Source organism: Saccostrea echinata, unplaced genomic scaffold (genome assembly GCF_033153115.1).
Source record: "Saccostrea echinata isolate AGI-Se365-2 ecotype Australia unplaced genomic scaffold, CSIRO_AGI_Sech_v1 ptg000025l, whole genome shotgun sequence".
Classification (NCBI taxonomy): domain Eukaryota; kingdom Metazoa; phylum Mollusca; class Bivalvia; order Ostreida; family Ostreidae; genus Saccostrea; species Saccostrea echinata.
The window spans coordinates 6,745,854-6,755,893 of record NW_026889774.1 but is presented as its reverse complement, the minus strand read 5'-3'; the positions used below and the strand labels follow the sequence as shown (position 1 = coordinate 6,755,893).

The window sequence follows — 10,040 nt, the reverse complement described above, 5'->3', positions numbered from 1 at the left end:
GGGGTGTTCAACAATAACTGATTAAAAACTGATTGGTATGATTTAAGTGGACTGCCCGAAATATACAAATATGTCCTAACCTTATCTAGGTAAAATGAAATTAACTAGTAAATCACCATAATAATCAGAGGCAAGCGACAATTAATTAACTGGTAGTCCTAACCTAACTCTAAAATAAGAGCCCAGTCGCCCTCGGACTACCGCATATACTGTAGGATGCCTTATTCAGGACGGACAGTATATGTGATAGCCCTTCAACCACTACACTCACTGTAGGATGCCTTATTCAGGACGGACAATGAGTATAGCAGCCTGGACAGACTGGTCAGCCAATGCAGTCGAGCTAACTTTATGGCTAGCCTCTTTACTGAAGGACAACCTCTTCGTGGCAGGCCTTATATCTGGTTTGTCAAACCTCAAATGGCCTTCCAAATTCACTCTCAAACTGTAACACAGGCGAGGAATTAATAACCGTACCTACTACACTTACACTCGTCTTCGCTGCTCGGCTTGGTCTTCACAATAACAACAGACGACTGCGAAGTCTCGGTATATATACCCTACTAATGTCACGTGATGTCAACAGTGACTAATTGAGAAATCCGCATGGTCGTACCTTAAAATTCCGTAATCATTACATTTGTACTATGTTTTGAGACCTATAGAAAACAAATGGGATTTATGACACTATTTTTTTATGTAATACATACATATCATCATGATTTTAACTTACTCTAAGAGTTATGTTTCCTTGTGAGTTGGCAGTTTGATGTATAATATTATAGGGAACAAACTTTCCCTCTCCAATACTGTACCCAAGCCACATTCTTATCCCAGTATCCTCAATTTGAAGTTGTTAAAATGTTGATATTAGGAATAGCACATTTTTTTCATATTCTGGCAATCAAAATTGATTTCAGCCGTATACACGTGTGTATTGAATACCACCACAACTCTCGAGAGCTATTTTTAATTCTTCAGCAGTGGTTATATCATGTCCTTCATTGCCATATCGTTTAGCATGAAATTTCATAGGAGCTGTTCGTCTATCGCAAATGTCTTTCCCACTTTGCACTTCGCTAAAATCATATCGACATATGTGTATTCCTGTTCTTTCAGATATTCCATATATGGAAGCAATCAAGGGACTACAGTGATAACAGCAGCATTATCACTTCTGAGATAAACTCTTGCTATCTTGCTGCTCTGAGTTTTGATGCATTGAAGAAGGTTCTTCAGTATTGAAGCAACTACAAACCAACCCTGGGGTACATGTATTCTATTGAATAGATGCACATAGCAATCAGTACTTATTTGAGTTTTTTTTCATTGTGTGATAGCACAACACTGACATGCCTGTTGATGCCTTTTTTCCCATAAAAATCAGTTTGCTTTTCTCTGTCAATCCATGGAAGAAATTTCATCGCCCAATCCATGACTATAAGGGCTTCATTTTCTTCAAGTTTTTCCAATATTGCTGTTTTTGCAGTTTCCTGATTTACTGTTCTCAAAATATGCTGCTTCCACTAGAAAATCTTTTCTTTACACAGTTGAAAGTCACGTACGAATTCTGCACGGACTTCATTAGTGGGATACAGTCCATCCAGAATGATTTGCTCAAGATCATCAATCACTGATGAAATATTTGGACAGAATTAATAGCTTTCTTAATGTAAAGGACAGCAAGTCTTTGATAGAGTGGCAACAGTTCCATGACTCAGAGAGTATTGTATACAGTGATCAGGAACTTGTGAAGACTCTCGAACATGCTACTGATAATCATAAGAGAGGTATCGCTTCGCTGCGTGTAATCTGGACTCAATATCCAATGAAAAATATTGAAATGATATTAAATAATGCATGTTTTAATAAAACAATGTTAATTTACATGCAATATTTTAAGTTTTGTATTCTAGTATAGTGCACCACCATGGCACATGATTCAAAAAATAATTGTTTATCACAAAGAGATGAGTATGCATGGAGGAAAATCATGTCAACCGTAGTACAAAGATCTCACTGTGAAGTACATTTAAAAAGTACATAATTTATACCTTGAACACATTTTCTCTCGTATTTTCACTGCATGCCATCATGTTTTCTGATAACAGTATTAGTCTGTCAAGCGATGTCATGCCATCCGTTGTTGTACTGTCTAACCCACACAAGCTTTTTTTCTGGCTGGTTGAGCACTGCCTTAGAATGTAGTACAGGCTTGATCTTTTTAGTGCTGGAAATTTTACTTCTGTGCAATATGCAAGATATGTAGCTATGATTCTACTACCAATCACAGTACGTATAACATCAGGAATGTGTACTTTCTGGCCTGTTGAAAGATTTATGACCCTCTCTCCAAAAGCCACATCTTGGATAAATTGAGTCTGGGAGATGAAGCTGATGAAATTCTGCACTTTGCCTGTGGGTAGCTTTGATGTAACTGATGAAGTTGTAGAAAGCTAATCAAGTCTGTTTACCATGGCATACTTCCTAGCAGAGTCTATCTTATGTTTTGTCAAACTGGTTATAGCACTGAAAAGTGTTTCTTTGCAGTACTGGTTTACTAACAGGGATAAAATCTGCCGCTTCAGAAATGGAGAGGAAGCTTCCTGATATGTTGCAACCATGGAGCTGAAGAAGTCATCATCATTGTCAGGTGCAGAATGTTTCTGAGTTGTTTCTTTAAGCAAAATATTGGACTGGAGTGGGATAATAAGTTCCGCAATTTCCCTTATTACTTCCATTGTTTTTTGTCTATAATAGCTCTCGGAAGCTTCCTCCCATCTTGAACTCAACTGAGATCTGAAGAAGAAATGGTCAAATGAATAAATGGACTTGAAACAATGGGCATGATTAAATAGCACAAGAATACAAAAGAATTATATCACTCAACTCAAATTGATCAAAATAAAATACAACACCACATTAACTCCTTTTCACAAATTAAGAGACACCATTTTTAAAAGTCCCAAAACATTTCCATTAACAACAGCTTTCCAAGGATGGAGTGCACTAGAGCCCACAATAAATGTTTGAAATTAAGGTATGTCACTCATCAGCTTTTTAGCTCACCTGAGCTGAAAGCCCAAGTAAGCTTTTTTTATCACATTTTGTCTGGCGTCCGTCTGTCTGTCTACCTGCCCGTCTGTCTTTCCGTTTGTAAACTTTTCACATCTTCGACTTCTTCTCAAGAACCACTGGGTCAATTTTGACCAAACTTGCCTCAAAGCATCCTTGGGTGAAGGGGATTCAAGTTTGTTCAAATAAAGGGCCACACCCTCTTTCAAGGGGAGATAAGAATTGGTGAAAATTTGGTGTCATCTTTCAAAAATCTTCTTCTCAAGAACCATTATCCCAGAAAAGTTGAAACTTGTGTGAAACCTTCATTACGTGGTGTAGATTCAAAGAACAAGCTTCACTTAGGGCCTTCTTTGGCCCTATGAGTTTCTGGAAAACTGAAACTGCTTAGTTTTAGTTGACAATGCATCAAATTTCATTTAGACATTTGGCGATTGCGAATCTACAAAAAATGACGTAATTTTCTGGCTAGCCAATGTATTATGACGTCATGAAATGCGTCATTTTCCTCATATCCTGAACAATTCTACAAAAACAGCCAATTTTTAAAGCTATTTTTCGATATTTAATCTCTGATCTAAAACATCGTTTCTGTGGATTACAAAACATGTTTTATTTTTTAGATCAGAGGGTGCGCTCATATTATTTTTCTTCTCTGAAAGTACTTAAATATACCCGTTTTCCTTAAAATTCAAGAACATTGCAATTTCATAAAGCTTGTTTTCCAAGATCTGGACTTTAAGGAGAAAAATTTTAATAGGAAATGAAAGAACTAAGTCTCTACTTTATCTTGATGTTTAAAATGGAACACAAGGTGTTAGTCAATAAATTGGTATATCTACAGGGTCATTTTATGCATAAAGTGAACCTAGCTCTTTCCTCAAACCATGACAGCCGGGGGTAGGTTGGGGTCATAATGGGGGATCAAAACTTTACATAGGAATATATAGGAAAATAACTTTAAAAATCTTCTCAAGAACAACAAATCCATTATTAGTCATATTGATAAGGAATAATCCTCAGGTAGTGTAGATTCAAGTTTGTTCGAATCATGACCCCCAATGCCCCCCATGGGACCACAATTGGGATCAAAGTTTTGCACAGGAATATATAGGAAAAAATCTTCTCAAGAACAGAAAAGCCATGTTTAGTCTAAATGATATGGAAGCATCCTCAGGTAGTGTAGATTCAAGTTTGTTCAAATGGTGACCCCTGGAATTAGGGAGGGGCCAGAATGGGGGATCAAATTTTTATAAAGGAATATACAGGAAAAAATTTTCTGCTCAAAAACAGCAAAGTCATTTGTTATATTGATATGGAAGCATCCTCAGGTATTTTAAAATTCAAGTCCCCCATGTACATTTTTCAATACTGAACTGATTTTTGCTTTTTCCTAGCCACCTCAGGTGAGCGATGTGGCCCATGGGCTTCTTGTTTAAAAGAAAAGTTCAGTCAGAACTTTTCACTTCAAAACTATTTATGACAATTCAATTTTTATACATATTTGAATTAAACAATCCAAGTCGTAAAACATTCACTTTAAAAAAGGGTCACAAAATCCTGTTTGTTGATAAAGGGAGGTAAAAATGCCTATGAGTACTGCGATTAGACACATAAATTTCCCATTTCCCTCGTGTTTTGTGTGTTAAATACATGTTTTTAGTAAGTGATGAATGGATTATACTTTGATATTTATAAAATTAATCATTTTATCTTTCCATTGATATATAGATGTCTATGTAACAAGCCTTCATATTATTTTTTATAGGGGTCAGTTTTGCATGTCCCTCATATGGAAACATCGTAATAACGTCATACATTACACTGTGTTTTGCACCCTTAATGATTGTCATAATATGACATTTTTCTTCATTTATTTCCCTTTAGGTCACAGAAAATTGCTATTTTAGTTTTATTTAATGTACTAAACAATTGAGTATAGGTTCATGTTGACATATTGACATTTTATCTGGTTTAATGCATTAGAAACACATTTCATATCTTCAGGTTACATGTTAGATACCTCGCCCGCTACACTTTAAAATTCAAACCCTCAGCTGCAGATACAGGAAAACACAATTTTAATAATTATTATATTATTGTTTCAGACTGCTGGATTCTTTATATCTCTTTTTAAATCCTTCAATGTACTTAGCATGTGTAAAGCATATGAAACTCCCTTTACACCAGAGGAGCGACAGTTTCTGACTTCAAAAGTCTACAGATATAATGTCGTAAATGGTTGTAACATCTGGTATGGAATGACAGATGGTTATGCCATTCTAAGGCCACATTTCCGACATAAAAGACAAATTTTTACTGTTCACAGACTCATTTATTTTTGGAAAACAACTGCCACTTTTCAAATAAACAGCATCATGTCTCAAACTTGTGTCATGAGAAAAAGTGTATTCATATAAAACATTTATCTCTCGAACCAGGCGATATCGTGCACCGTATTCGTTGCAAGCATGCGAAGACATGTTTTGTACATGATGGTTTTAAAAATTGTATATTTAGATAGGTAAGAAAAACACGGGGAATGTTTTCAGTTTACTGTTTGTTGACATTTATTCCATAATTGTGAATTTCACTCAGTTCATTGCATGCATTTGAATACAAAGACCCTTGTTTAATTTTTCGATTACTTTTTCTACATTTTGCAAGATATCGTTGTATTTTATATTTCACTGCTTTCTTTTTCTGTGAATGATACAAAGCCAGTATATCCTTTCGAGTGATAAAACGAAAGAAAGGAGCACGTTTTGAAAAATTTAATCCAAGAGGGCTAAATGCCAAGAGTACTGATGATTTCCCTGTTCCAAATGTACATGTAGATGAATGACAGGCTGAATGGCATAGACCATGAAAATTTCTTTTATAGAGCAAAGATTTTGGTGCATATGTGAAAACCCTGTGATGCAAGCTTTCGCATTGATTGGTTGTATGTAGAAGTGACATTTTATTTAAAATCTCCAAAGACAGGGATTTGCTTAATACTGATTCTAGCTTTCGACGGTCTTCAGCGGCGAGGTCCAAGTAGTTTCCGTATGGCAGAAACTGCATATTGAATGACTCCAAGTGAGCATGGCATGCTGAAGATCTTTTCCCGCTGAAACAGTCAACAATGTTTTAACCGCCATTAGTGCCTTGGGTGCAAAAGTGTCTGGCGTGTATTTTTTTTTAATGCGTACAAGCTCGAGTCTCCCCCGAGAACGAATACATGTTGCCAATTTTTGTCGAAAAATGTCTTGTTGATAACTTGCCGGAAGTTTCGAAAAACATTTCCTTTTAACTTTTCTCTGAATTGTACGTAATCTATGTACAAAACATTGAAAGTACATGATAGTGGTGCCATTTTTTCCCAAATTCTTTAACAACTTTGCCTATTTGTGCACCTGCATCACTTATCACAGAATTTATTGTGAGTAAATCGTGAATTTTCTGTAAGTTTTGTCAGCAAGTTTGGCTTCACTTGAAGAAATGGAGTCCTCAGTATTATAAGTTGGAGAACATACTTCATGGTTACAGCTGTTAATTTTTGAACATAATTTATTTGCTGTTGCCATTGCAATGGGAAGATTATGTCCTGTGATCTTTTCAATAATTGGACTGAATGATTACGTAGCTGCTTCATAGCCAGCTTGGTTGCGGTAGTTGTAGCATGTGTCTGTTTCTACGTCCACAAGCTTTCCTTTACCAAGGCAGGTTGCCACTTCCATGGCAATTTCTGATTTGAAATCATTGCGTTCTCATTAATTACAACCATTTTTTCACATTGTTTAGTGATTTTAGTGTTAATATTTTTTAAACATGAACTTCTAATATCAAGAAATGCCATTAGCATTTGTACGTCTGAGCTTCCCATTTTTTAATTTAGTGTTGCCACTGACAGTCCTTCATTCAGACATCCTGCTGATGGACCTCTATTGTTTTTTCTTTTACACTCCATGTACAACTTACAGGCTTCGTATCAAACAAACATTTGCTACAACTGGTTTGTAGAGATACACACATTCCTTTTCTCTGTTGACACCACCCGGTCTTTTACAGTTGTGACTCATGCACAGTGTTATATAGTCTTGCAATTTCGCAAAGTTCACAATTATATTTTCAGTAGATTTTTCACATGTTTCATTATCTGCTGTCTGTTTTATTTTTGGTCGTAACTTGCACGGAACGGTGTTAGGTGACCCATCGTACTTCCTTGAGGCAGCTTCATAGACGGCCTTATCCGGACGACGTACAGTGCTGTTGACTGAGGTGTCGCGATCATCTCTGCTTGAGCACCTCTTATCCTTATTTCAAGATTGGTGTCCTTTTCTAAAGATATTGGTGTGACTCTTCTTTTTTCTTGCTGACTTACGTTTATCAATTGGAGGCATGTTATTATTTAGTTATTAAATTATTATACAGTGGTCACATGTTCATGCTGCATGTATGATGATAATACTGTGATATCGATGTGTTACATTATGACGTCACAGATTGGATTGTGATATATTATTTTACATTGTGATGCATTTGCATTGTGATGTCAAAGTGTGACGTCAAAGTCAACCAAGAAGCTTCATGAGGTCATGACCTTGAAGATAATTCTTCATGATTGAGAATACAACCAGAGATATTTGATAATATAAATATATGTATATATGACATTGAATAATGGTTTTTTTGTCGTGTTGACACAGTCCGGACTTTTGGGACAATCTGTCAATTTAACACAGTGTCTGTTTCACATTAAAATTATCCCTGAATTAGCTTTTTAAATTCATATTCTAACATGCCATTAACAGTAAAATGCTGAATTTGCTCATTGGTGTTCATTTTATTAAATAAAGTAAAACTTGTAATTGATAGTCATTGTTACAACGCGAAATGTAATAACAACGCAAAATATAATAAACTGAGATTATAACATTTTGTGTTATTACATTTTGCGTCGCAATCAGCGCAGAATATAGTAACGCAAATTGTAATTACACCTTTTTGCGTTGTTACATTTTGTGTTGGGATTAATGCAAAATGTAATAATGTTCTTTTTGCTTGTTATATTTTGCGTTTTTATTTTTTGCGTCGAGGACAACGCAAAATGTAATAAAACAAAATACAGTAAAACATAATATAATATTTTTTTGTATTGTGTTCAACACAAAACATCACAAAATGGATTTAAACATATAACAATTTGGGAACTCGCTTTGCTAAATAGACAGACACACAAACGTTATAGCTTTTACGGACATTACTAAATCTAAATGTATCTTTTTTTCTAACTCTATTTCTAATATTTTTATTGCATACTTATAAAACATTTAGTTAACTTTGATTGATGACATGTTTATTTATAAAGCAGTCTGAATTATATATCCAATCACTGACATTCTTAATAACCAAAGATCGACCATGGATCCTTGAAAAGCTCTTGATGTGCATGTACACGTGATTGTGTGCATTGGTTAGCAAATAAGAAGTATATGTGTGTGTGTCTGGCGGGGAGAGGCGGAATGGGATGGGGTTATTTTCGTATGTTGATCATTGTATTTTTATGCACAAGCAGAAACCATCCATTTTATTATTGGTTTTTGTTGGTCTACTATGTACGAGATTTGTAAATCAGTTTGAAATCTTAATTGTCAAAAAAAAAACCTCCCTGCATATACCTATCAAAAAGCAAACTGATACACAGATTAACGAATTACTCCCCCCCCCCCCCCTTACGCACAGACGCGCGTGCACGCACGTTCCTTATTTGAAACACCTATGATTTGAATATCAACTGATTTTCAATGGCTAATGAAATCAATATATGAAATCAGATCTAATGTAATAATTAGCAATTTAGAGATTGAGATACAGAAGTATTTTTTTTCCTTTGAGGTAGATAACAATCCAGGGGCTTTTTCCCAGAGAAAAGGATAATAGGTAGGGATTTTAATTTTCTGCTATTTATGGGAAGTGTACTTGAAAATCGCATCTCTTTTGTTTTTGTTTGCATAAAGTAGAGTCTTATCTTAATATTAAATGAAAAAATATGCATATATTTTTATGCCCACGTATCGAAGATTCGGGGGTATATAGTTTTTGCCCTGTCCGTCCGTCCGTCTGTCTCTCTGTCTGACCGTTTGTCCGCAAAAACCTTAACATTGCCCATAACTTTTGATTGGTTGAAGGTATGGCTTTCATATTTCACATGTGTATTCCTTGTGACAAGACCTTTATTCGGGTACCACCATATTTGACCTTGGAGTTTGACCCAGTTTTGCAAAATTTTACCCAACTTTAACCTTGGCCATAACTTTTGAACAATTAGTACTAGGGCTTTCATACTTCACTTGTGTAATCCTTGTGACAATACCTTCCTTTGGATACCAACAACTTTGACCCTTTGACCTTGACCTTGGAGTTTGACCTACTTTTGAAAAACTTTAACATTGGCCATAACTTTGGTGCTAAGGCTTTCATACTTCACATATGTAATCCTTGTGACAAGACCTTTCATTGGATACCAACAACTTTGACCTTGACCTTGGAGTCTGACCTACTTTTAACTACTCTAACCTTAGCCATAACCAATGAACTGTTAGTGCTAGGACTTTCATACTTCACATATGTAATCCTTGTGACAAGACCTTCCTTTGGATACCAACAACTTTGACCTTGACTTTGGACTTTGACCCTCATTTGGAAAATTTTAATCTTGGACACAACTATTGAAAAGTTGGTGCTAGGGCTTTCATATTTAAAATGGTTTTCCTTGTGACAAGACCTTCCTTTGGATACCAACAATTGTAATCCATTGACCTTGTCCTTGGAGTTTGACCTACTTTTGAAAAATTTTACCCTTGGTCATAACTTTTGAACGATTGGTGCTGCGGCTTTCATATTTCACTTGTATATTTCTTGTGAGAAGGCCTTTCCTTAGGCAACATTAATTTTGACCTTGATGTTTGACTTACTTTTGA

The 10,040-nt window shown here is 35.6% G+C and overlaps 1 pseudogene; it reads right to left on the bottom strand.

Annotated features, from left to right (window-relative positions):
* Positions 1-282: 282 nt before the first annotated feature.
* On the bottom strand, positions 283-9,645 carry LOC133192326 (uncharacterized; annotated as a pseudogene).
* Between the last annotated feature and the right edge of the window lie 395 nt (positions 9,646-10,040).